The 26824-nt window shown below is 43.4% G+C and overlaps 1 protein-coding gene across 6 annotated transcripts in view; it reads left to right on the forward strand.

Moving 5' to 3' along the window:
* RAI14 (retinoic acid induced 14) overlaps nucleotides 1-26824 on the forward strand; it is a 150158-nt gene that overhangs the window by 5071 nt on the left and 118263 nt on the right. Inside the window, exon 1 of one of the 6 annotated variants that reach the window (XM_029219123.1) lies at nucleotides 16312-16355. The exons of 4 other annotated variants lie outside the window; for them this stretch is intronic. The gene's annotated coding sequence lies outside the window, so the exon portion shown is untranslated. Of the gene's footprint in view, nucleotides 1-16311; nucleotides 16356-25950; nucleotides 26083-26824 lie in introns of those variants that run through there. One more of the 6 variants, XM_029219124.1, reaches the window with a different exon arrangement.

Consider the following 26824-nt stretch of genomic DNA (forward strand, 5'->3'; position numbering starts at 1 on the left):
CACACACACACACACACACACACACACACACACACACACACACACACCAGGGCCATATAGTCCTTCAGGGTGGTCATCAGATATTGAGCTTTCGGAGTCTAGAGGAGAATTTAAACAGTAATCAAAAGGCCGAGGAGTAGAGGTAGTTAGCAAAATGCTAAGGTTGAAGTTCAGAAGATGTAGTTCTTTCTCGGGCAAGTCACATCACCTCTATAAGCCTTGGTTCTCTTACCTATTGTTAAGAAACCCCTTTCTGCCCTATCCACCCTTTGGAGCAGTTACTGTGTCTTAACTGCTTCACCAGCTGGTTTTGTGTGATGGGTCTCACCTCATTTAACCTTACCTGGGATCTAGTCCAGTTCTTTCTGTAGTAAATGGCATTCACTGGAAATAGTGTCTTGCCTTATAAATTCCACAACCATTGGTCACCCCTGGGTAAGGGGCAACCTTTGGGAGTTCATGACTTATCCACCCCTGCTTCTAAATGAACGGAATCCAGTTGTGAGAAAAGTTGGTTGTAGTCCAAGAAGTTTATTCTACAGTGGAAGAAAATATATACTCTTTTCCTTTATTTTTTTCTTAAATTGACATTTAGTGAACACCAAAGTTTATCATCAAGTAACCAAACGTAAGCAGTTCATCCTCTACTATATCAGTTTCCCTCAAAATCAATTACTACTTTTAAACCTCAATTCAACTTTTCTTATCCCTGTTAAGTATTGCAGTTGGTAAGAGCAGTATCAGTATTTTTCTTTTTTTCTTTTTCCTTTGCCTACTAGATGAATTCAGTTTGCTTAATCCAGAGTGTTTTCTTTTTAAAGAGGTAAATGACTCTAGAATTAACAGCCCAGCAGCATCTCCCTCTTTTCACTTTCACTACATCTGTCCAGTTCCCTTTGCTGGCTGAAGTGACAGAAACCCAGCCAGGAAAAAAAGCTCTGGCAGAGCTCACTGGTGGGGAGTAAAAGGCTGAGCAGCTTCCTTTGCCCTAGGACAGCACAGAGTCAAGTGTTTTCCTCCAAGAGGAGTTCATTCTGCAAACCGAGGCAGGCCATCTAGCAGTGATTCTTCAATATTTTTGAGTCAAAGATGGACACTTCTGCAAATTGGATGCAGGTGTTGGACCACTTTTCCTAGGGGGAAATTCACTTATATGAAATGTTGCTGTACATTTGTAATCCTTGTCAGTTTCAAGAGGTTCATGGAAGTCCCTGTGTGTGAAGCCCAGTTACGAACCTCTTTGGAATCCCCAGGTTAACGCAAGATCTATCGAATGTACCTAGAAAATCTTGTTGCCTTTGTCCTGTTTACCTTTAACAGCCACCTCCTAAGGATCAGGAGTGCAATGACAGGGGGTCTGTTTTCTATCATGTGCCACTGTTCCCCAGACCTGATAACCTATCATACACGAGTGAAAAGTAATAATTGTGGGGTTTATACCCTCAGTAGGAAAACCAGTCTCTAGTCGCTACACTAACCAGTCTACATACCACTGACCATTTTTAGGAACTATTTCTATTGGATGCAGTAAGATGCTAGTTAGAAGTAATAAAAAGCGAACCTGTCGTATGACTATTTCGCGGAGATGTGATGGATTCTAGGGCTGGGTCGTGAGTTCCTCACCCCAGGGACAACATTTCTTGGTCTAGCGTTGGACCTGTGCCGTTCTCTGCTTTCCAGTCAGCAGCAGTTTCCTCCCTTTGCTGTTGCAGGAGGGAACTGAGATGTCCCTGGGTCCAGCCCACGACACTTCTAAGCTCACGGGGGTCGATCTCTGACTGCTCAGCCGGGTGGGGGGAATATCGTGACTGGCTGTCTGTTCTGTGCGTCTCATCTCGGCCTCCTAGCCTATGGGGCTGCCTCCAAAGGGACTCGAGGAAGTCAGGGCCACGTTTCCTAGTTGGGGAGCTGGCCCTCAGCTGGAAGCCTGCTCTTCCAGAGGAACTCGCCCTTCTGTGGGAGGTAGCAGGTGCTGGGAGAAGGTACTGCCATCGTCGACCACACTCAGGAACTTGTTCTGTCCCTCCATCTTAGGCGACATTCTCCATCTCTTCAGCCACTAATTGGGCCAAAAGGGACGCGGGCCTACGTGTAACAGGGTGAACGATGCAGGTTCTTTCAACGAGTTGGTTTAATTGAATTGAGCACCATCTTTGCTCCAGTCACTTTGATCCTAGGCTGGCAGCTTCCGGAGGTGCGGGCCGTCTTATGCAGTGTCCGATCCCCCTTGAGCAGTACGTGTTGGTGGAGTCGTTGGGCAGTAGATAGAAGATCCAGGGATGAGCAGCAATGCCTGCCTTCATGGAGCTTCGAGTTTTAAAGAGGTTAACACATTTTCATTCCACTGGAGCACAAGGCTCCAGTGGTTGGAATGGGATGGTGACGGGAACTCAGTTTACAGCGGAGACTGAGGTCTAGGGAAGCGAAATGACCCCTTGCAAAGTGGCACAGTCAGTAAGAGGCAACGCTAGATGTGAATCTTAGTTCTGGTTCCTCTTGGCACAAGGCTTCTAGATGTTGTCCATTTCTGTTTCTCTCCGGTGTAGACGGTGACCTTGGGAGCCCCACATGGAGCTAATTATAATTGTTTATCAGTGAAGAAGACTGGTGTAGACTTGGACAAGCTGTGTTGGAGACTAGTGCGGAGTCCTGGGTGGGGCAGATGACATTGAGCAGTGACATGAAGGTTGGAAAAGGAAGTGGAACCCAGGCCCCTAGCATCCTGCTGGGCGAGAACCACATAAACAAATCTATTTGTCAAGCTTTGTCAGTGAGTTAACGAGTTCTGTGCTGAGCCTCTACGTTTGATGAGAATGCTCACATAACTTGACCATCACCTCCCACGAGAGTTGAGCTGCTGGTGACTGACCGCTTTTCAAAAGTGAAAGGGAGTGCTAACTTTCAGTGGATGCTTTGACCCATAGTCATTTCACTGGTGGGAGAAGCAGCCTATTCACAGTAGCCTCCTCCCAGCTACCCCAGAGGACGTGGGAACTGGTGAGCCACAAGGCTCACGGACTTGTGGGTTGCTTTTTCTTTCTTCCTTGCCAAAGGCAGCCAGAAGGAAAACACAGTTGACCCCTGAACAGTGAGGGGGGGTTAGGGGGATTCCCCCTCGCACCAAGTTGAAAGTCCATGTATCACTTCTGACTCCCCCAGAACTTAACTTCTAATAGCCTACTGTTGACCAGAAGCCTCACTGATAAGGTAAACAGTCGATTAGCACATATTTTGTTATGTTATGTATATTATGTATTGTAGTCTTACAATAAAGTAAGCTAGAGAAAAGAAATGTTAAGGAAATAGTGTAAGGAAAATACACTTACAATACTGTACTGTATGTATTGATACTGTAAGTTTACGTTGACTGTTTATATGATGAATTGTCTGTCGGTATCTACATCAGTATTGTCTTATGATACAAAACCCTGTAGATGTTACACGTTATTACTAACACTAGACATCAAAAATGAAAATATGTGAAAAAATTCATATTTATAGGAAGAAGCAGCAATGTGATTGCTTTATGGTAGCCTAGTGTAGTCGATACAATTGCTTCATGGCAGTGTAGCCTATACACTAATGAATGAATCTTGATAAACGTTTATGACATACGGTATTACAGTCATATTAATAATACAGTATTGGAAACATCGTTCCATATTTTAAAAAAACACTTACCTGTGATGATAGGCTGATATGCAGATTCTCCAGTTATGAGAGACACAGGCATACTCTGCAGTAATATAATTCTTTGACAGCAAAGTTACAAAACAGTAAGAAAACTAACGCATTTATTTTATATTAAATATCACTCACGTTATGCCTATGTAAGGATGCACTAGTATCTACACATTTTATGCATTCATGACATACCATTTAAACATTTTTTTGTATTTCTAGGCTACACGGTTCATTGGTGGGTTTTTTCAAACTGTCGCAAATCTCCCTCAATTTTTCCAATCCATTTATTGAAAAACTTTCACATATAAGTGGACTTGCACAGTTCAGACCTGTGTTGTTCAAGGGCCACAAACATATGTAGGGACCTGAGGTCGCGCACTGAGCCATGTCAGGAAGGCCTCGCCCAGGGCTGGGTGGGGAGTAGTCTACCATTCTCGCTCAAGCTGAATCTTATTTCAGGCCCAATCCACATTCATCATGGATACAAGCTGCTTCGAATACTCCCAGAACCTTCTTGAAACTTTGTTTAAAAAAAAAAAACAACCCTTAATTTTCTTTGGGGCTGTATCATTTTTCTCTTTTGAGAAAAAAGTTTCACATTTCTTTCCTATGAGCTTTTTATAAATTGGGAAAAACTTGAAAATATAGGCGTGGAAACCAACCAATATCTGTATACCATCCAGGATTTCCTAGGAGGTTTTTTTTTTTTTTTAAAGAAAAGACTCATTTCTGCCACTAACCTTCTGTATACATCCAGTCAGCAATCTTGATCAACTCCTCAGTAATTAGATTCTTTCTGTGCTATACAACTGTACACCATGTCGGTGTGCTGTTTGTTGACTTTTTCTATCGCTTTTCCTCTGCAGTCTCAAAGCTAGAACAAGATTTCTTCAGAATGACTCCTGTCCCAGCCTGTCTCCTGGCCAATCTGTTGACGGCTGCTACTGTTTGTGCCTTGTTTGGCAACAAGCTTGCTTTCTTCTTCTCCTTTAAAACAACCCCTGATTATTTTAAGTGCATACTGCTTGGAACAAAGCGCATTTGATTCTCATTACATTGCAAGTGGGTGTTTATATCCACGGTGGCAAAAGAAAAAGAAAGAGTAGCTCACCCTATCCTGGTGATATCTGAGGTGGCAGCCTGCCGGCTGTGGGTGCTTCTGTGTGTGGCTTCCAGAACAAATGTCACCTGACCCCCCCCCCCCCGCCCACCCCATTAGTGTCTCGCTGGTGATTGTTTTAAGATGCACTTTTATTATATTGGTGCTTTTAATTGTCGTAAAGCATTGTAGTATTTCATTGTTTTATAGCTTGGAGAGAGGTGTTATACAGGACATTAGAATAATTTATTTTTTTGCGGTACGCGGGCCTCTCACTGTTGCGGCCTCTCCCGTTGCGGAGCACAGGCTCCGGATGCGCAGTCTCAACGGCCATGGCTCACGGGCCCAGCCGCTCCGCGGCATGTGGGATCTTCCCGGACCAGGGCACGAACCCGCGTCCCCTGCATCGGCAGGCGGACCCTCAACCACTGCGCCACCAGGGAAGCCCTAGAATAATTTCTTAAGGAACAGAAATGTCCTAATGATGGGGAAGCATCTAAATATCTCGAAGTTCTGCTCTTCCATATTGTTGCTAAACTATGGAAACCTCCGCCATAATCTGTAGTTTGCCAGCTCAGCTGAGTATAAAAATAGCCACTTCACTTGTCTGTAATTATCTTTACATTTTCTGTTATTGACTCGGTATCTTTAGCAAAGCTATATGGAAAAGGATTTTTCTGACTGGTGAAAAATTCATTAGATAAATTCATTAGATTTATTCATTATGCACATGCTCCACATGTTAAAAGGACAAAGAAATAAAAATGCCACCTTTCCCCGGAATGTTGTGAGGACAAACAGCCAGAAGGAATGCCTTTTTTCATATTGGTCCATTCAGACTTCCTAGGGGGAGCTCTGTACGTGCCAGCGGCCGGTCTGAGGACTGTTCCACCTTTAAAGGCAACTAAATCTTTTTGAAGTTGTAAAACGGTTGGTATGTTGGCCAGACTTTTTTTTTTTAAATTACTAGTGTTGTCTAATATGCAGCCCAGCGTTGTATTTTGGGCTTGGGAGCTGAATCTGAATCCAGCCTTCTCCATTTTTAAATTGTGCCACTTTGGCTAAGTAAACTTTCCTGGCTGCAATTTCCTAATCTTGAAACTGAGAATAAAAACAATAGCATCTAATTTCGAAGTGGTGTGAGCATTAAATGAGATAATACTCACTTATAATCAAATAGTAAAAAAATAAAATTTTGTAAAATAAAATTTTGCAAAGTAATCATTTAAATAAATGATAGCTATTGTGGCTGTTATTACTATTGCTAATGTTATGTTCCTTATCATCCTACCTCTGAAGAACTGCTGATAGATTGGCCACTATGACTGTACCTGCCATTATAATCTATAGCTATAAAGACGGGTTGCCCCCATATGTCACTGAAACACATCTGCCGGGCATCTTCTGTGAAGTTCAGAACTATGTTTCCCTGTGTTATCATTCCTCCATTTAGTCCTTCTTTATATCCTTGGGTAATGTGGACAATATAAAGACACATTTCCTTTAATCGTGACCAGTCCTCTTCCCAACTGTATTAACAAATTCCTCAGTCTCACCAGACAACTTGCCTTGTTTCAGTCGTCATCTAGGCACGGAGCAGTAACATTGTGGTTCAGATGAAGATGGTGATACTTAGAATGAAGGAGAAGTTAAATTCCCTGTTGAATCCTTTGGAAAATTGTCCAAATGTTGAGAGAGAAAAATAGATGTTTTCTGAACCATATATAACAGAGTAATAGTTTGCATAGAAGTCTGTGAGTTTTGAAATAAAATTGTTGATTAATCATTCCTTCTCATGTGGCAGAGTGAATCTTTTAAACTAACTTTCAACCATTATCAGCTTGCAGGGTTTACTAGATCTAAGTTTTATGATTTGGTAGTAAGTGAATATTAAACATGTACATTTTTCCTTAATTTTGTGCCTGCCTTGTAAGTAATAAGTAAATGCTGTTATTGTTAATTGGATACTGTCATCCATCTTAGAAAGGAAGATCTAAATCATCACTGTCTAATAGAATTAGACAAGCAAGCCACAAATACAAGCCACCGTAAGTCATTTAAAAGTTTCTAGTGCTTCCCTGGTGGCACAGTGGTTAAGAATCCGCCTGCCAATGCAGGGGACAGGGGTTTGAGCCCTGGTCGGGGAAGATCCCACATGCCGCGGAGCGACTAAGCCCGTGTGCCACAACTACTGAGCCTGAGCTCTGGAGCCCTTGAGCCACAACTTTTGAGCCCGTGTGCCATGACTTTTGGGGCCTCGCGCGTAGAGCTCATGCTCTGCAACAAGAGAAGCCACTGCAATGAGAAGCCCACGCACTGCAACGGAGAGTAGCTCCCGCTCCCCACAACTAGAAAAAGCCCACGTGCAGCAATGAAGACCCAACACAGCCAAAAATAAATAAATTTATTTAAAAAAAAATTTCTGGTAGGCACAAAAAAGGAAAGTGAAGCAAATGAAATTAATCATAATAATTTATTTTATCTAGGCTATCCAAAATACTATCAACATATATTCAGTCAACCTATTCATGATATAGCTGACATTCTTTTTTCATAGTAAGTCTTTGAAATCCGTTGTGTATTTTCCACTTACAGTGCGTGTCAGCTTGCAGTGGCCACGTTCTAAGTGCTCAGTGGCCACATGTGATTAATGACTACGGTGTTAGACAGCACTGGTCTAAGTAATATGTCATTTTGTAGGTCCCGTAACCCCAGTAACCACCGGACACCTAGAATGCCCTCAGTAGATGCATGCTTGATTAAGCTTCCCTGCATCTCTACCCAGTTATCTGGAATTTGGCCCTTAGCTCTCAGTGTTTCCTTAGAGAAGTACAGTAGCTCAAAAGCTTCATCACAAACTGGTTACACGTGGAATAATGGATATTTGTGTTCTTGGTTCACAAGTCTGTCTCTCTCTACTTTCATGCAAATGCATTCATCTACATGGACGTTTTTTTCTTTCTTGTAGGCAAGGATTGTGTATGGGCCACATTTCTGTATCCCCTATGTACTTGGCCCAGAGTTGGTATTCAGTGTATATGAGTAAATAAAACAGTATACGTTTCTTATTTTTCCTCCTAAATTGCAAGCTCTTGAGTAGGCACGATATGTTTACTCTGTAGACCCTCGTAGGATCAGATGCAAGCTATGTGAGTTTGTGGATATGCGTGGCGCCCAGGGTGGGTGTGTTTTAAATCTTTGTTGCAGTTGATAAAAGCATTCCCCATCCTTTATATTAATGCTGTTTTCTTCTTATCCCTAAACACAACAAAGGGTTGAAAATTGAAAGGTAGAAGGTCCAGGGTATCAAATTCAGTCAACAGGAGTTCATGTTCACTGGGCAGGCGGTTCTAGGCACCCCACAGAACACAGGCATGGAGCAGTCTGGAGCTTCTAATGGAAGGCATCTGGAAGACTTTTCCATTTGTGCTGCCAGGACAGTAGTGTGGCAAATCCAGGTTGGCATAGCCCCTGGGGAGTGATGCCGTGGTGACTGAGCCACTGCGTTGGGCTTCTCTTCCTGGTGTCTTGTTTAGAATAAATTAGGGTGAGTGAGAGCGATATTCAAGGATTAACTGCTCCAAGAATTATCCTTGGGCCCCGAGGTCTCCTGGCCCAGCTGAACCCCAGCGTTGCAACCCCCTACTCCAGGGCAGCTTCCCCGCTGTCTGCCCCTCTCTCCCTGTCCCCAGCTGTCCTGAAGTTTCCGTCTTCATTCTTAGCTGCAGCACTGGGTCCCTCCAGGGCCCAGCTGTTTGGATGGCTTTTTATTTCGTGAGGGTTTTTGAAAGTCTAATGCTATTCATTTCCAGTTACTCATGATTGTTTTCCTTGTTGGCTGGTTCCTGTAGGAGAGCCAAAGAGCTATTCATATTTTCAGGATGGAAGTAGCCCAGAAGGTGGGGCTTGCTGGCCAGGTCTTCTGTGGTGAAGAAAGAACGGAGTGCTTGGAGGTGGAGGTGGTGAGGCGTTGCTGCCAGATCAAGGAGCACCTAACAGCCAAACAAATGGGTGACCAGTATGCCCTCCCTAACCTGTGGGTTCCGAGGGGACCTCATAGGCACCCCCCCATTGTACTCAGCCCAGTTAAACTCCGGAGAGTGTGTAGTTCAGTTCTGTAGGTCCATGGGGTGGATGGAGCTACTGTCTTCAGAAATGAGCTGCGCAGACAGAAATGCAAGCTGCAGCAGTGCTGCTGAGGTCCTAGGCCCCTCTTTTATGGTGGCATCTGAGGTGACAGCCTGAGCAAGGTCGACTAGGTGAGAAGGCACCGAAGGATTGGTCAGTACTCTAGATTGCAAGTGACTGAAACTCAACTTGAACTAGCTCAGGAAAGAAGGCGGAGTGCCTTGGCTCGTGACGCTAAATCCTGTGCTAAAAGGGTGTAAGGGCCTCTGGGATCCCTGGAATCAGGGGTCTTCCTGGTTCCCTCCCTCAGACCAGCTCTCTGCACTGGGTTAGGATTGAGTCTTGGGCAGCCGCCAGGCTCACATTTTTCCAGTTTCTCTGCCAGAGAGGGAGGTCTTGTCTTCCCTTTTTCTTCCCCCTTCCACTCCCTTCTCTTTTCCCTTCCTCTTATACTTGCCCCTCCTCTTTCCTCCTCCTCTTCCCCACCCCACCCCCAGAAATCCCAGGGAGGGTGTCTGAATAGCCTTGCTAAGGACGCGTTCCCATCTCTAGGGAACAGCTACAGTCAGAATATAACCTGGTTGCAGTGGTGATGGGGAGGCAGGGGTAGGAGGACAGTTTTCTAGAAGGAGTGCAGTTATCAGAAGCAGGCGGGCACTGAGGGTCACAGGTCAGACAGCGTGCATGGTAACACGTTATGTTAGAGAAAATGTGGAGACCTGCCTTCAAGTGAGCAGGGACCCCGTCCCTGTTGGACTGGAGATGAGACTATATGATTTATGAATACACAATGTTTGAATGACATCCAAACATGGTAGCTGGGGCAGCAGAAATAATCATTGTGTTCTCCATCTACTCCCCCACTCCTGCACCTAGGGTATCAGAATTCACAGAATCCATGTTATTAACTTATTTATCCCTTATTCTCAAAAGTATTTGAGGCACTGGATGACTGGGGAGGGATTCATCAGAACCGTTGTGATCATCGTAAATGACATTTCCTACATTCTAGAATGTGGAGAGTCCAAGTTATCCCATTTTAAAACCGAGTCAAAGAACCGACGACGTCACGGTAAGCCAACATTTGGGAATCAAATATAACCATCCAGGGAGCTACCCTTTCACTCTAAAGATGTTTCTCACTACCTAACAACTTTGCATATGGACCTCCTTTTGACTTTTTGTATTTCATCTTTTTAAAAACAGCTTCATTGAGGTATGATTTACATTCCACAAAATTCACCATTTTTAGTATACAGTACTGTTCAATTTTTAGTAAATTTATAGAGTTGTGGAATCATCACCACCATTGAGCGTTTTTTTTTCACACACATGCACTGTATTTTATTTTTACAAGAGATAAATAAACTGACACCAAGCATTGTAAATGGATGACCACAACAGAAGCAACAATGATTGCAATTACCAAATACGAAACAAACTCATACGATGTCATAATATTGACATTCAGTCAAGTAATCCTCCACTGTAACAGCTCCTTTACTTTGCAGTGAAAATTGATTCGTATATTTTTTGCCTCTGAGTCCTTGTGGGATTTTTTTTTTTATTCAAACAGAAAGTCACAAAAATTATAATCATCCTCATCAGTTCACTCAGTTCCACGTAATTAATTTTTTTTACCAGCTTGATCTTTTGTTAGCACTTTTATGAATTCCTCAGTTTTCCATTAGAGTTCTGAAAATGCTCATTCATTCAGTTCAGCCGTATAGTCAGTTACCAGAAACCTGTACTTGTCAGAGTCTTTTCCATGAATTCCTTGAAGATGAAACCCTTTTATAGAAACATTTTTGCAAAACATCAGAGTCCACCCAGAACTGTCTGTAAATGACAGAAGACTTAAAAATGACCACGGTTAAAGATTTGATGAAAGTTCATGATAATGCATTTGACAAGGAAATTTAGTTATTTCTGAGACATACATTTTAGAGTAATAACTAGAATGACGACTTATAACATTATACCAGAATATATAAGATTTTTAGAAATTTCATGTAATGTCTGAAACATTTATATTAACATACATCCATACAAATAACCCAAAGAAAGTTTAGTATTAGTTTTTATTTTGTTTGTTTTATACTGCAGGTTCTCATTAGTCATCAATTTTATACACATCAGTGTATACATGTCAATCCCAATCACCCAATTCAGCACACCACCATCCCCACCCCACCGCAGTTTTCCCCCCTTGGTGTCCATACGTTTGTTCTCTATGTCTGTGTCTCAACTTCTGCCCTGCAAACCGGTTCATCTGTACCATTTTTCTAGGTTCCACATACATGCGTTAATATATGATATTTGTTTTTCTCTTTCTGACTTGCTTCACTCTGTATGACAGTCTCTAGATGCATCCACATCTCAACAAATGACTCAGTTTCTTTCCTTTTTATGGCTGAGTAATATTCCATTGTATATATGTACCACATCTCCTTTATCCATTCGTCTGTCGATGGGCATTTAGGTTGCTTCCACGACCTGGCTATTGTAAATAGTGCTGCAATGAATATTGGGGTGCATGTGTCTTTCTGAATTATGGTTTTGCCCAGTAGTCGGATTGCTGGATCATAAGGTAATTCTATTTCTAGTTTTTTAAGGAACCCCCATACTGTTCTCCATAGTGGCTGTATCAGTTTACATTCCCACCAACAGTGCAAGAGGGTTGCCTTTTCTCCACACCCTCTCCAGCATTTGTTGTTTGTAGATTTTCTGATGATGCCCATTCTGACCGGTGTGAGGTGATACCTCATTGTAGTTTTGATTTGCATTTCTCTAATACTGATGTTGAGCAGCTTTTCATGTGCTTCTTGGCCATCTGTATGTCTTCTTTGGAGAAATGTCTATTTAGGTCTTCTGCCCATTTTTGGATTGGGTTGTTTGTTTCTTTACTGTTGAGCCGCATGAGCTGTTTATATATTTTGGAGATTAATCCTTTGTCCATTGATTGGTTTGCTAATATTTTCTCCCATTCTGAGGGTTGTCTTTTCGTCTTGTTTATGGTTTCCTTTGCTGTGCAAAAGCTTTGAAGTTTCATTAGGTCCCATTTGTTTATTTTTGTTTTTATTTCCATTACTCTAGGAGGTGGATCAAAAAAGATCTTGCTGTGATTTATGTCAAAGAGTGTTCTTCCTATGTTTTCCTCTAAGAGTTTTATAGTGTCTGGTCTTACATTTAGGTCTCGAATCCATTTTGAGTTTATTTTTGTGTATGGTGTTAGGGAGTGTTCTAATTTCATTCTTTTACATGTAGCTGTCCAGTTTTCCCAGCACCACTTATTGAAGAGACTGTCTTTTCTCCATTGTATATCTTTGCCGCCTTTGTCATACTTTAGTTGACCATAGGTGCGTGTGTTTACCTCTGGGCTTTCTATCCTGTTCCATTGATCTATGTTTCTGTTTTTGTGCCAGTACCATATTGTCTTGATTACTGTAGCTTTATAGTATAGTCTGAAGTCAGGGAGTCTGATTCTTCCAGCTCCGTTTTTTTCCCTCAAGACTGCTTTGGCTATTCAGGATCTTTTGTGTCTCCATACAGATTTTAAGGTGATTTGTTCTAGTTCCGTAAAAAATGCCATTGGTAATTTGATAGGGATTGCATTGAATCTATAGATTGCTTTGGGTAGTAGAGTCATTTTCACAATATTGATTCTTCCCATCCAAGAACATGGTATATCTCTCCATCTGTTGGTATCATCTTTAATTTCTTTCATCAGTGTTTTATAGTTTTCTGCATACAGGTCTTTTGTCTCCCTAGGTAGGTTTATTCCTAGGTATTTTATTCTTTTTGTTGCAGTGGTAAATGGGAGTGTTTCCATAATTTCTCTTTCAGATTTGTCATCATTAGTGTATAGGAATGCAAGAGATTTCTGTGCATTAATTTTGTATCCTGCAACTTTACCAAATTCATTGATTAGCTCTAGTAGTTTCCTGGTGGCATTTATAGGATTCTCTGTGTATAGTATCATGTCATCTGCAAACAGTGACAGTTTTACTTCTTTTCCAATTTGTATTCCTTTTATTTCTTTTTCTTCTCTGATTGCCGTGGCTAGGACTTCCAAAATTATGTTGAATAATAGTGGTGAGAGTGGACATCCTTGTCTCATTCCTGATCTTAGAGGAAATGCTTTCAGTTTTTCCATTGAGAATTATGTTTGCTGTGAGTTTGTCGTATATGGCCTTTTTTATGTTGAGGTAAGTTCCCTCTATGCCCACTTTCTGGAGAGTTTTTATCATAAATGGGTGTTGAATGCTGTCGAAAGATTTTTCTGCATCTATTGAGGTGATCATATGGTTTTTCTTCTTCAATTTGTTAATATGGTATATCACATTGATTGAGTTGTGTATATCGAAGAATCCTTGCATCCCTAGGATAAATCCCACTTGGTCATGGTGTATGATCCTTTTAATGTGTTGTTGGATTCTGTTTGCTAGTATTTTGTTGAGGATTTTTGCATCTATATTCATCAGTGATACTGGTCTGTAATTTTCTTTTTTTGTAGTATCTTTGTCTGGTTTTGGTATCAGCGTGATGGTGGCCTCGTAGAATGAGTTTGGGAGTGTTCCTTCCTCCACAATTTTTTGGAAGAGTTTGAGAAGGATGAGTGTTAGCTCTTCTCTAAATGTTTGATAGAATTCACCTGTGAAGCCATCTGGTCCTGGACTTTTGTTTGTTGGAAGATTTTTAATCACAGTTTCAATTTCATTACTTGTGATTGGTCTGTTCATATTTTCTATTTCTTCCTGGTTCAGTCTTGGAAGGTTATACCTTTCTAAGAATTTGTCCATTTCTTCCAGGTTGTCCATTTTATTGGCATAGAGTTGCTTGTAGTACTCTCTTGGGATGCTTTGTATTTCTGTGGTGTCTGTTGTAACTTCTCCTTTTTCATTTCTAATTTTATTGATTTGAGTCCTCTCCCTCTTTTTCTTGATGAGTCTGGCTAATGGTTTATCAGTTTTGTTTATCTTCTCAAAGAACCAGCTTTTAGTTTTATTGATCTTTACTATTGTTTTCTTTGTTTCCATTTCGTTTATTTCTGCTCTGATCTTTATGATTTCTTTCCTTCTGCTAACTTTGGGTTTTGTTTGTTCTTCTTTCTCTAGTTTCTTTAGGTGTAAGGTTAGATTGTTTACTTGAGATTTTTCTTGTTTCTTGAGGTAAGCTTCTATAGCTATAAGCTTCCCTCTTAGAACTGCTTTTGCTGCATCCCATAGGTTTTGGATCATCGTGTTTTCATTGTCATTTGTCTCTAGGTATTGTTTGACTTCCTCTTTGATTTCTTCACTGATCTCTTGGTTATTTAGTAACGTATTGTTTAGCCTCCATGTGCTTGTGTGTTTTACGTTTTTTTCCCTGTAATTCATTTCTAATCTCATAGCGTTGTGGTCAGAAAAGATGCTTGATATGATTTCAGTTTTCTTAAATTTCCTGAGGCTTGATTTGTGACCCAAGATGTGATCTATCCTGGAGAATGTTCCATGTGCACTTGAGAAGAAAGTGTAATCTGCTGTTCTTGGATGGAATGTCCTATAGATGTCAGTTAAATCTATCTGGTCTATTGTGTCATTTAAAGCTTCTGTTTCCTTATTTATTTTTATTTTGGATGATCTGTCCATTGGTGTAAGTGAGGTGTTAAAGTCCCCCAGTATTATTGTGTTACTGTCGATTTCCTCTTTTAGAGCTGTTAGCAGTTGCCTTATGTATTGAGGTGCTCCTGTGTTTGGTGCATATATATTTATAATTATTATATCTTCTTCTTGGATCGATCCCTTGGTCATTATGTAGTGTCCTTCCTTGTCTCTTGTAACATTCTTTATTTTAAAGTCTATTTCATCTGAGTGTAGCTACTCCAGCTTTCTTCTGATTGCCATTTGCATGGAATATCTTTTTCCATCCCCTCACTTTCACTCTGTATGTGTCCCTAGGTCTGAAGTGGGTCTCTTGTAGACAGCATGTATATGGGTCTTGTTTTTGTATCCATTCAGCAAGCCTCTGTCTTTTGGTTGGAGCATTTAATCCATTTACATTTAAGGTAATTATTGATATGTATGTTCCTATGACCATTTTCTTAATTGTTTTGGGTTTGTTTTTGTAGGTCCTTTTCTTCTCTTGTGTTTCCCACTTAGAGAAGTTCCTTTAGCATTTGTTGTAGAGCTGGTTTGGTGGTGCTGAATTCTCTTAGCTTTTGCTTGTCTGTTAAGCTTCTGATTTCTCCATCGAATCTGTATGAGATCCTTGTCAGGTAGAGTAATCTTGGTTGTAGGTTCTTCCCTTTCATCACTTTAAGTATATCATGCCACTCCCTTCTGGCTTGTAGAGTTTCTGCTGAGAAATCTGCTCTTAACCTTATGGGAGTTCCCTTGTATGTTATTTGTCATTTTTCCCTTGCTGCTTTCAATAATTTTTCTTTCTCTGTAATTTTTGCCAGTTTGATTACTATGTGTCTTGGCATGTTTCTCCTTGGGTTTATCCTTTTATCCTGTATGGGACTCCTGCGCTTTCTGGACTTAGGTGGCTATTTCCTTTCCCACGTTAGGGAAGTTTTTGACTATAATCTCTTCAAATATTTTCTCTGGTCCTTTCTCTCTTCTCCTTCTGGGACCCCTATAATGTGAATGTTGTTGCATTTAATGTTGTCCCAGTGGTCTCTTAGGATGTCCTCATTTCTTTTCATTCTTTTTTCTTTAGTTTGCTCTGCAGCAGTGAATTCCACCATTCTGTCTTCCAGGTCACTCATCCGTTCTTCTGCCTCAGTTATTCTGCTATTGATTCCTCCTAGTGTAGTTTTCATTTCAGTTATTGTATTGTTCATCTCTGTTTGTTTGTTCTTTAATTCTTCTAGGTCTTTGTTAAACATTTCTTTCATCTTCTCGATCTTTGCCTCCATTCTTTTTCTGAGGTCCTGGATCATCTTCACTATCATTATTCTGAATTCTTTTTCTGGAAGGTTGCCTATCTCCACTTCATTTAGTTGTTTATCTGGGGTTTTATCTTGTTCCTTCATCTGGTATATAGCCCTCTGCCTTTTCATCTTGTCTATCTTTCTGTGAATGTGGTTTTTGTTCCACAGGCTGTAGGTTTGTAGCTCTTCTTGTTTTGTTGTCTGCCCTCTGGTGGATGAGGCTATCTAAGAGGCTTGATGGGAGGGACTGGTGTTGTGTAGAGCTGACTTGCTCTGGTGGGCAGAGCTCAGTAAAACTTTAATCCACTTGACTGTTGATGTGTGGGGCTGGGTTCCGTTCCTGTTGGTTGTTTGGCCTGAGGCAACCCAACACTGGAGCCTACCTGGGCTCTTTGGTGGGGCTAATGGCAGACTCTGTGAGGGCTGAGGCCAAGGAGTACTTCCCAGAACTTCTGCTGCCAGTGTCCTTGTCCCCACGGTGAAACAGACCCACCCCCGCCTCTGCAGGAGACCCTCCAACACTAGCAGGTAGGTCTGGTTCAGTCTCCCCTGGGGTCACTGCTGCTTCCCCTGGGTCCCGATGTGCACACTACTTTGTGTGTGCCCTCCAAGAGTGGAGTCTGTTTCCCCCAGTCCTGTCGAAATCCTGCAATCAATTCCCACAAGGCTTCAAAGTCTGATTCTCTAGGAATTCCTCCTTCCGTTGCCAGACCCCCAGGTTGGGAAGCCTGACATGGGGCTCAGAACCTTCACTCCAGTGGGTGGACTTCTGTGTATTAGTGTTCGCCAGTCTGTGAGTCACCCACCCAGCAGTTATGGGATTTGACTTTACTGTGATTGCGCCCCTCCTACCGCCTCATTGTGGCTTCTCCTTTGTCTCTGGATGTGGGGTATCTTTTTTGGTGAGTTCCCGTGTCTTCCTGTCAATGATTGTCCAGCAGCTAGTTGTGTTTCTGGTGCTCTCACAAAAGGGAGTGAGAGCACGTCCTTCTACTCCGCCATCTTGGTTCCTCCTCTCCCACCATTGAGGTTTTTTTTTTTTTTAACATCCTTATTGGAGTATAATTGCTTTACAATGGTGTGTTAGTTTCTGCTTTATAACAAAGTGAATCAGTTATATGTATACATATGTTCCCATATCTCTTTCCTCTTGCGTCTCCCTCCCACCACTGAGTTTGTTTTTTTTTTTTTGCGGTATGCAGGCCTCTCACTGTTGTGGCCTCTCCCGTTGCGGAGCGCAGGCTCCGGACACGCAGGCTCAGCGGCCATAGCTCACGGGCCCAGCCGCTCTGCGGCATGTGGGATCTTCCCGGATCGGGGCACGAACCCGTGTCCCCTGCATCGGCAGGCAGACTCTCAACCACTGCGCCACCAGGGAAGCCCCACCATTGAGTTTTAAAACACCTCTCTCACCCCCAAAAAGAGCACATATGCTCATTTGCAGTCCCTCCTTGTTACCATTCCAGCCCTAGACAACTGCTAATCTACTTCCTGTCTATAAATTTGCCAGTTCCGGATGTGTCATACAGATGGAATCTTACAGTATGTGGCCTCTGTGTCTGACTTTCACTTAGCACAATGGTTTTGCGCCGCATGTGTCAACAGTTTGTTCCTTTTTGGTGCTGGAGAGTACTTCATTCCACTGTGTGGAAATGCCACGTTTTGTGTACCTAATTGATGGATAGTTCAGTTGTTTCCACTTTTTCACAATTATGAATGCTGCTGCTATACGTTCATGTACACATCTCTGTGTGGACGTGTGTTTTCATTTCCCTTGGCAAGATGCATAGGAGTGTAATTGCCAGGTTGAATGGTAAATTTATATTTAACTTAAGCTGCCAAACTGCTTGCCACAGTAACTGTTTGCTTTCCAACAGTAACTGTTTGCTTTCCACATTTTGTATTTCAACTAGTAACGTTTGCGGGGTGGCCCTGTCTTTTTTTTTTTTTTTTTAATATAAACGTATTTATTCATTTTTGGCTGTGTTTGGTCTTCATTGCTGTGCGCGGCTTTCTCTAGTTGCAGCGAGCGGGGGCTACTCTTCGTTGCGGTGCGCGGGCTTCTCGTTGCAGAGCACAGGCTCTAGGCACGTGGGCTTCAGTAGTTGTGGCTCGCGGCTCAGTAGTTGTGGGTCGTGGGCTCAGAAGTTGTGGCCCACAGGCTCTAGAGTGCAGGCTCAGTAGTTGTGGCATACGGACTTAGGCTCCGCGGCATGTGGGATCTTCCGGAACCAGGGCTCGAACCCGTGTCCCCTGCATTGGCAGGCGGATTCTTAACCACTGTGCCACCAGAGAAGTCCCATGCCCTGTCTTTTTAAACTTGATTGGTTCTTTTGGATCTTAAGATGGGGAAAAGCCATGGAATGGACTTGAGATGAAGAAGGTAAGGTGCTTAGCACATATGCTTGCCGTTTCGGGCTGATTACTAGGTGTGTGCAGGGCGGCCTTTTCGCTTGAGAGATGGACACGTGGTGTGTTTCAACAGAGCTGTTGACACCAGCATTAAAGATTTGGAAACGTACACTAGGAACGGCATTTTAGAGATCATCTTAAAAAATAACCTCAGGGACTTTCCTGGTGGCACAGTGGTTAAGAATCTGCCTGCCAATGCAGGGGAGACGGGTTCGAGCTCTGGTTTGGAAAGATCCCACGTACCGTGGAGCAACTAAGCCCGTGGGCCACAACTACTGAAACTGCGCTCTAGAGCCCGCGCTCCGTGACAAGAGAAGCCACTGCACCGAGGAGTAGTCCCTGCTCGCCGCAACTAGAGAAAGCCCGCGCGCAGCAACGAAGAGCCAATGCAGCCAAAAAACAAATAAATAAATGAATTAAAAAAAAAAAAAAACTCAACGTGAGGGACAATCACGTGGACTTTCTTAGCCCTAGAGTGATTTTTATATTCCAGAGGTAGCTTGTTTTCACTAAGCCCATGCTTTTTAAATTGGGTGGATTTAGGGCACAGGGTAACCTTGGGACTTTCCTCTGGTAGGCTTATCAGAGCATGTTAGCAGCCGATTTGACAGCCCAGATAGTAGTGTTACCAGAGCCCCGGCCAATTTCGTACCAGTGCTGGTGGCTCTGACTGATTCCTGGACCAAGATCGGTCCTGGTTGATGGCAGGTTTTATTTTTAAAGAAGAATGATATATTTGTTTCTCAAAAGCAGTGTCATCCCCCAATAAAGGCAAGTTGTGAATATAGGGAGGGAGATTAATGTTCTTAAGAGTTTTACTTCATGATTATTATGATACAGTATCTGAATGCCATTTACAGTTTTCAAAGAACATGATCATTTTTTGGAGGGAGTAAGTAAGATATTGGAGTATTTTAGAAAAGATTCATTGCCAAAATGAAACAATTGCTTGTCTTTTTTTCCCCTTACCTTTCCCCCTTCCTTATCATCTGGGCAATCTTTTAACACACCTGCACCTTAGTGAATTCATAAAAGAGATGACATATGTGAAAGCATCTAGCCCATAATTAATGCTTAGTAAAGTTTGCATGTGTGTTGACTCATTCATTCATTTATATGTATCTTTGCTGAGTAAATAAGACACCGAAGATGTGATCCTAAAGCAGCGTTGTTTGTGTCCCACTGACACTTTAAAATTTATTCAATGAAGTGAGTCTATCTCTTGCTTCTCGATGAAATCTATAACTTTTCTCATTAGATTTTTAAAAAATTCTACAGTCAGTTTCAATTGCTAAATATATTCTTAGTTTAGAACTTGGAATGCCTGGTTTCAAATAAAAATTAAAATTTCAAATGTGATTTAAAAGAAAATATCTTTCCTTTTCTCTCTTTCCCTGCTTTCTCCTCCTCTTCTCCTGTCTTCATCTAATGGTCATGTTTTGTTCCCACCATGCCCCCCCAGGGTTGCAATGGTAAACCGGGGGTTGGAGCAGGGAGATGCGAAGTAATAGGGATAAGAAAGTTCTTACTTGGGCTCCCCTGGTGGCGCAGTGGTTGAGAGTCTGCCTGCTGATGCAGGGGACACGGGTTCGTGCCCCGGTCCGGGAGGATCCCACATGCCGCGGAGGGGCTGGGCCTGTGAGCCATGGCCGCTGAGCCTGCGCGTCTGGAGCCTGTGCTCTGCAACGGGAGAGGCCCCAAAAAAGGGAGGGGCCCCGCACCCGCAAAAAAAAAAAAAAAAAAAAATTCTTACTTGATGGTACATAGCAAGATAGTGCTGTGCTCTCTGAACCTGATAGATGTTTTGAGCTGACTCTCGCTCTTGGGGTCTTTTGGGGGGAATTATGGTTTGGATTGTGTCCTCCTAAAATTCATATGTTGAAGCCCTAACCCCTAGTACTGTGGAATGTGACTGTATTTGGAGATAGGGTCTTTAAAGATGTGATTAAGGCAAATAGGGTTATATGAGTGTGACTGGTGTCCTCATAAGAAGACATTAGGACACAGACACACAAAGAGGGAAGACCATGTGAAAACAATGGGAGAAGAAAACCACCCACAACGAGGGAGCGAGGCTCCAGAGTAAAATCAGAATCAGCCTCGCTGTTACCCTGATTTTGGACTTCTGGCCTCCAGAACTGTGAGGATATAGACTTCTCTTGCGTAAGCCACCAGATCGTGATACTTTGTTATGGCAGCCCTAGCAAACCAGTAGAGGAGGGCTTTGGAGATCCCTCTCCCCTTCCTTGTTCCACTCCTGGACCATCACTGGGGGCCCCCTGATTCCCTCGATGCAGGTGACGTACTCACCTCTGCTTTGTTGCTTCTCTATCTGGGAATCAGTTTCTCCTGCTCTCTTCACCCTCTAATCCACTGTGTTAGACAGGATCCACGACAGCTTACTACCGTCTCTCATGAATTGTCTACATCTGGTCTACAGGAGGCGTACATCTGTGCTCAGATAAACTCCAGCGTTCAGGCTGATCACAGCCCAGCAGCCACCGCTCCTTTTTTTTTCCCATCCTCACAGCTTAGGCCAGTTTCTCTCCCACCTTTTAGGTTTTCTAGGCAAGGATCAGACCCCTGTCCAGTCTCTCCAAGGGGTCCTGTAGGCCTTTCTCATGAGGTTGAGTAGGCGTGATGGGAATCATTGCATAGTTCTCTCTGAAGGAAGATCCGCCCCCATTCTCCACGTGCTCTGATCCTTTTAAACCCCGGACGTGAGTGAAGGTTTGAGAGTCCTGTTAACCAGTTTTCAGCTAAATCCTTTGAAAACGTGCGTGCTGGACTGGCCGCTTACTTTGGAATGATATGTCTGTTCTATCTTTGTGCTTGCAATTTGACACTCGGTGCTTGGTCACTCATCCTTTCTCTCAGCCTCAGTGAACTTCTGCTGAGGGTGGACCTCGCAGAGAGTCCTGCTGAGGTTAGTGGTGAAGACTTGGGCGTGGCCAGGATGGACTTTTTCCTTGTTGAGAAGCTCCCTGACTGGAAGTGGTAGAATCTCATGCAATAATAATAGACCAGGCATGTAGATTTGGGGGAGTCCTTGGCCTGCTTTGTATCAGGCTGATAAAATCTCTGTCCTAAGCGCTTGCCCCCAGGATTCTAGTGGATGGTCCTTGCTCTCTGTTGACTCTTACATTCCATTACTGAAATGGTCAGCTCCCTTGGCTGAGCTCAGCATGTGGTTAGGGAGATGCTGCAGGAGAAGCACAGCCAGGAGAGAGGAGAGGCAGGCAGGAGGGGAAAGGAGGGCCAGCCTGGTAAGATTCGTAGGCCAAATGAGGTGGTGGTTTTGGTTTGTTTGTTTGTTTTTAACTTCTTAATGTTTTCACATGTAGATGTGAAAACTGATCACGGAGTTTACTCAAACCCCAGTACAGTTAACCCAGTCCATTTGGGACCAAAGAGAGCCTTGCTGAGGTCAAAGGTAAAGTCTAAAGGCTACCCAGGCACCTGACCCGTATCTTTGTCCTACACATTCCTTTAGGAAACACTTACCGATTTTATGCCAATGGCTAGCACCCGAGTAATAAGCAAAATGAAAACTCTACCCTGAAAATCCTCCATTCCAACGTAAACAGCCTGAGATGTACATTTTCAGATTTGTCAAAAATTGGTATTGGGGCCCTTGAACCCCTCGCTCACATCCAAGGTCTAAAAGGGTCAGGGTGTGTGGAGATTGGGGGAGGATCTTTGGAGAGAATTTTGCAATGATTCCCACCATACCTACACAGCCTTCTGAGAGAAGCTTCTAGGACTGAGGGCAGAGCTTGGACAGGTATCTGACCCTTGCCTGGGAAACCTCAGATGGGTGTACCCGATCTTGTGGGAAGGGCCTGACAAGGTGCCCTTTTCTCATCAGCTTGCCCAAATCCTGAGTTTCCTTTATAGCCACTTAGACCCTACCCCTATGGTGAAGACTTCTCTGATGCTGTGAAAGGTCTCTCCAGATAAAGATGTCCCTGATGAGAGAGCCTGTCATGCCATCCAAGCTGCTCCTTGGGGAGTTACTTTTTATAGTGTTTGTCTTGCCAGATTGAGAGCATTGAGCATTTATAGCTTTTGGTTCAAATTCCATGTTTGTGGGAGAGAGATGATTGAGAAAACAGGTACTTGAGGGAGAATAGGTAGTAGATGCTGGCAAGGAGAGAAGTATTTTAATTTTAGTTTCTTGCATTGGTTCAGTATCCTCTTCAGTGCTTTGGATTTTAAGTCTGATGTTCTTTTTACCTCTGATGCTGTGGTGATTCACAGGGAATTGTTTTAAACAACTGCCCTTGAATCCTGGGGGTATGGCATCTTGGATGCTAGTACATTCCTGTGATTCAGGAAAATGTACATGTGGGTACCACTGCCATCTGCCTTTGCGAGTTCATATCGTTTCTTAGTGGCCATGGGTAACCTCCTAGTTTCTCTCCTAGATTTTAGTGTAGAGGGCTCCCCTCTCACCCCACACAATATTTTGAAAGGTTCAGTCAATGCTCGAAAACGTGGGTCTATTATATCTACTCATACAATGTCTCTAGATTATCTTTAATGAAGGTGTCAATTATAGGTATGGTACCACTGAGTCTAGAACAGTGGTTCCCTATCTAATTGAGCATCCAAATCACCCGGCAAGTTTAAAAAAAAGAAAAATTACAGATTTCTGAGCCTCACCTCTGATTACAGAATCCAAATACCTGGCTGGGGCTCCAAGGGGGCCCTTATGCACTGACATAATTGCCAGCGTTGTCTTATGAAATAATCTTTGCGTCATATGTCGGGGTGGAAGCGGGGGCGGGTGGGAGAAGGAGTGGTTGGAAGATAGAGGACAGGAGCGTTTTTTTCTAACCGTTTCAGCTGGGGGTGGCTTATGGTAGAGAAATGGCTAAATAAAGAGAATCTAGGGCTTCCCTGGTGGCGCAGTGGTTGGGAGTCCGACTGCCGATGCAGGGGACGCGGGTTCGTGCCCCGGTCCGGGACGATCCCACATGCCGCGGAGCGGCTGGGCCCGTGAGCCATGGCCGCTTAGCCTGCGCGTCCGGAGCCTGTGCTCCGCAACGGGAGAGGCTACAGCAGTGAGAGGCCCGCGTACCGCAAAAAAAAAAAAAAAAAAAATAGAGAATCGAGGAGCAACCACATGTTAGCACTAAGGGCACTGCTTGTTAGCCTTTGTTCCTTCGAAGATCATTTTCAGTCAGTCCAGACGTTTCTAACCTGGAATTTTTTTAACCCTAAGGATCGGAGAGGTAATGGAGATTATTAAACTTTTAAAAAAACGACAGCTTTGTTCAGTCGCATTCTCCTCAGTTTGCCCATTTGAATTATACAGTTGACTGGCTTTTGGTACATTCACAGGTTGTACAGCTATAATGGCAGTAAATGTAGAACATTTTTATCACCCCAGAATGAAACTCTGTATCAATTATAAGTCATGCTCCGGACGCGCAGGCTTAGCGGCCGTGGCTCACGGGCCTAGCCGCTCCGCGGCATGTGGGATCTGCCCGGACTGGGGCACGAACCCGCGTCTCCTGCATCGGCAGGCGGACTCTCAACCACTGCGCCACCAGGGAAGCCCTATTATAAGTCGTTTTTAGTACTCAAAGAAGTCTAACTTATTAGTTCATACTGTAGCCCTATAGGCTAATATCAAGCTTTTTTGATTCAGGCTAGAATTATATCAGATAAAGTAGCTCATGTTAAGCTTTGATTGAGAGTTACATTATTTTTAAAGGGAAAATGGATTAACAAACCCTGTTTGTTGGATCTAGTATTTCAGATGAGAAGGCAGCACGTTTGTGCATCTCTGCCCTACTCCATCCTCCGCGATGGAGTGACATCACATGATGACGGGTGACGAAGCTGTGTTTCAGTGACTTATTCTGGGTTTGCGCAGGGAGCAAACTGACTAACATTTCTGCTCCGTGGGTAGACATGCTTGAAAGGGGAGAATGTGATTCAAACACCCTTTCCCATATACGTGAAACATTTCATCCTCTTTTTGAACCATTCAAATGAGACTCCCGTGCAATTCATTTGTCTTCACCGCAGCTCTTTTGATCTAAGCGTCTTGGTTAAGTGACTTTTCCAAGGACTGCTATTAGTGTAGCCTGGCTAAATTGATAGATGTCACTTTATCCAGTCTGGCTTTTGGAAGTTTGAATTTGGGAATTAGAGCTGTAAGATTCCAGCTGACCCAAGGAAGGCAAGTCACTCATTGACTCCTGGGTCCTCTTGGGGAAGAGGAAGAGGTATTGAGGCAGAGGGAGCCCAGCATCATTTCAGGGGCAGGTGACTTCACCCTAGTCCTGGCTTCCAGGGGTTAGGTTCTTTTACCAATACTGGGAAAGCTGTGATCTGTTGCTAACTTGAATTACCCCCAGCTACAGTTCTTGTTTCTGAAGTTACTATTCTGTGGGTTTCCAGAACTTCTTTACCCTTGACCCCTATCTCTGTCATCCTGGAGTTATATACTCTTGGACCCAGCTCTCACACACCCAGAGCCTTGATTCCAGGAAAACATTCACTTCACAGCTAATACCTCCCCCTGGGAATTTTTGGAATTACTTGCTTTATTTACTTAATCCTCTTAATTGTTCGTTTGCATACTTCTCACTGCCACGCTGGGGGTGGGTTGGGGGGCAGCGGACACAAAGACAAACACCCAAAAAAACTGGCACCACACCCACGAACACCCCCCCACCCCCACCCCAACGTGACCTCAAACAAAAATGCGACCCAACTTCGTTGCCTAAGACATTGCGTTCTTGCCTGAAGGAATGCTTTGGGTGGTTCCACCTTGGTGGGCTACACAGTTTGTGGATTATCTAAGCCTGGGTTTCTCTTTGCTTCTTTTCCTGCTGCATGGATTTGGCCTCTTTTCTTGGTTATTAGCACTTCTCCCAGAGGGTGGAAGGAATTGAACTGAAAGGGCGATTTCCGTTTTCTAGCTACATTTGATGGAGAACCATGAGCCAGTGACAGGTTGGGAACATCTGATTGTCATTATTTCTACTTGGATTCATCAAAGGTGGTTTGCTTTGACATGAAGAAGGGCTGTTTTATAAACCAGCTCAACTTTGATAAGGATAGTTCCTGTTTCATGTACCTTATTTCTAGGTTCTCAAACTTGTATGCCAAGTAAATATTCAACCAAGGAGGTTCCTGGGCCCTGGTCCTGAGATTCAATTTCCATTGACTTTTGCATTTAGCAAACTGTCCCCAGGTCCTTCTGATTCAGATTAAGGAGGGGGCCAACTTCCAGAAACACTGTCTGGGAGTTTGTACTTTGCTGTCCAGGTCCCAGCCCAACCTTCTCTGTGGTTAAATACGTGGCAGTTAACAAGGTGTAATTACAGTGTGTGTGGTTTCCAAGGCAACACACATTCTGTCATCCCTGCTGAGGCTGGGAAGATTGAAAGGGACCACAGGGAGGCTGCCTAATGGTGTGGCCTCCAGATTAATGTCATTGAGGTGCTTTATGATGACCGGGTTTTGGTACCATTCGCCCAAGGGCCCTGCTTAAGGGCAGCCGCAGTAATGAAAGTAAACAAATTAGAAGCCAGGGAGCTGCTGGACCACTTCTGGAGGTGGCGATGAAGACCTGAGGAGGGATGAGTCCAACCTTTCAGTTGCTTGCATTTCCCCTGCTCTATTTCCTCAAATCGGTTTAGTCCAGAATGATAAGGATGGTGGAGAAACATGACGACCTTGAAAGGCTTTTGAAAAATGATAGTCAACTGTGGTCAACATCCGACCACCCTTCCTTAGTCCTCAAATGGACAGGACTGTTGATGTCCCCTGTTCTCACTTTGTCAACTGAGGCTTGAAGTTACATTTCCGGAGCACTTACTAGGTGATGGGAACTTGCACAAAGATTTTTCGGGCCTTTTTGACCTGAACGGGAGGGTTCCACACTGTACATTTTCCACGTTTAAAGATGGAAAAGATCAAGTTCGTACCATATTTTAGCACAGGAGTTTACTGTTGGGTTTTAGTTTTAAAGCCGTAGGGCAGCGGAAAAGGCATTCAACCATCAGTCTGACTTTGGGGTCTGGTTTTGACTTTTACCATACAGAGGTTTTGGGAATGCACACAGGTTTCTTCACTTCTCTCAGGAGGCTCTGTCTCGACCTCTGGAAAATGAGGGGCTTAGACTAGATCAATAGTCTTACCTTTTGGATGGTGACAACCCCCTTGCAGAATCTGATGAACATAGCAACTTTCTTCTCTTAAAAAAAGTACATATACACTGTCATTCCAAAAATTACCTTCACTTTCTGAAGGGACCACAGACCCCTCCTAAATGAGGTGGTTTCTTAAAACTTTTCCAGCTCTGGCTCTGAATCACTGGGTCCCACGATGACCTGGGGGGAGTCTTTCACTGTTTTGAGTGGCTTCCTGAGGAATGACATATTCAGTGAGGGAGGTTTTGTTGTTTCTTGCATTTTTCACTCATTGCCCTGTGCATCTAGGAGGGGGAAGGAAAGAAGCCACACTGAGAAAAATAAATAGGGAATGAATGGCATCTGGAATATGAGCTGTTTTCCTTATGCTTCACTACGGTGGCCCTTCCAGAGGAGGTTGAGGGTATAACT

This window comes from Monodon monoceros, unplaced genomic scaffold (genome assembly GCF_005190385.1).
Source record: "Monodon monoceros isolate NGI ecotype Baffin Bay Population unplaced genomic scaffold, NGI_Narwhal_1 Super_Scaffold_12, whole genome shotgun sequence".
NCBI lineage: Eukaryota > Metazoa > Chordata > Mammalia > Artiodactyla > Monodontidae > Monodon > Monodon monoceros.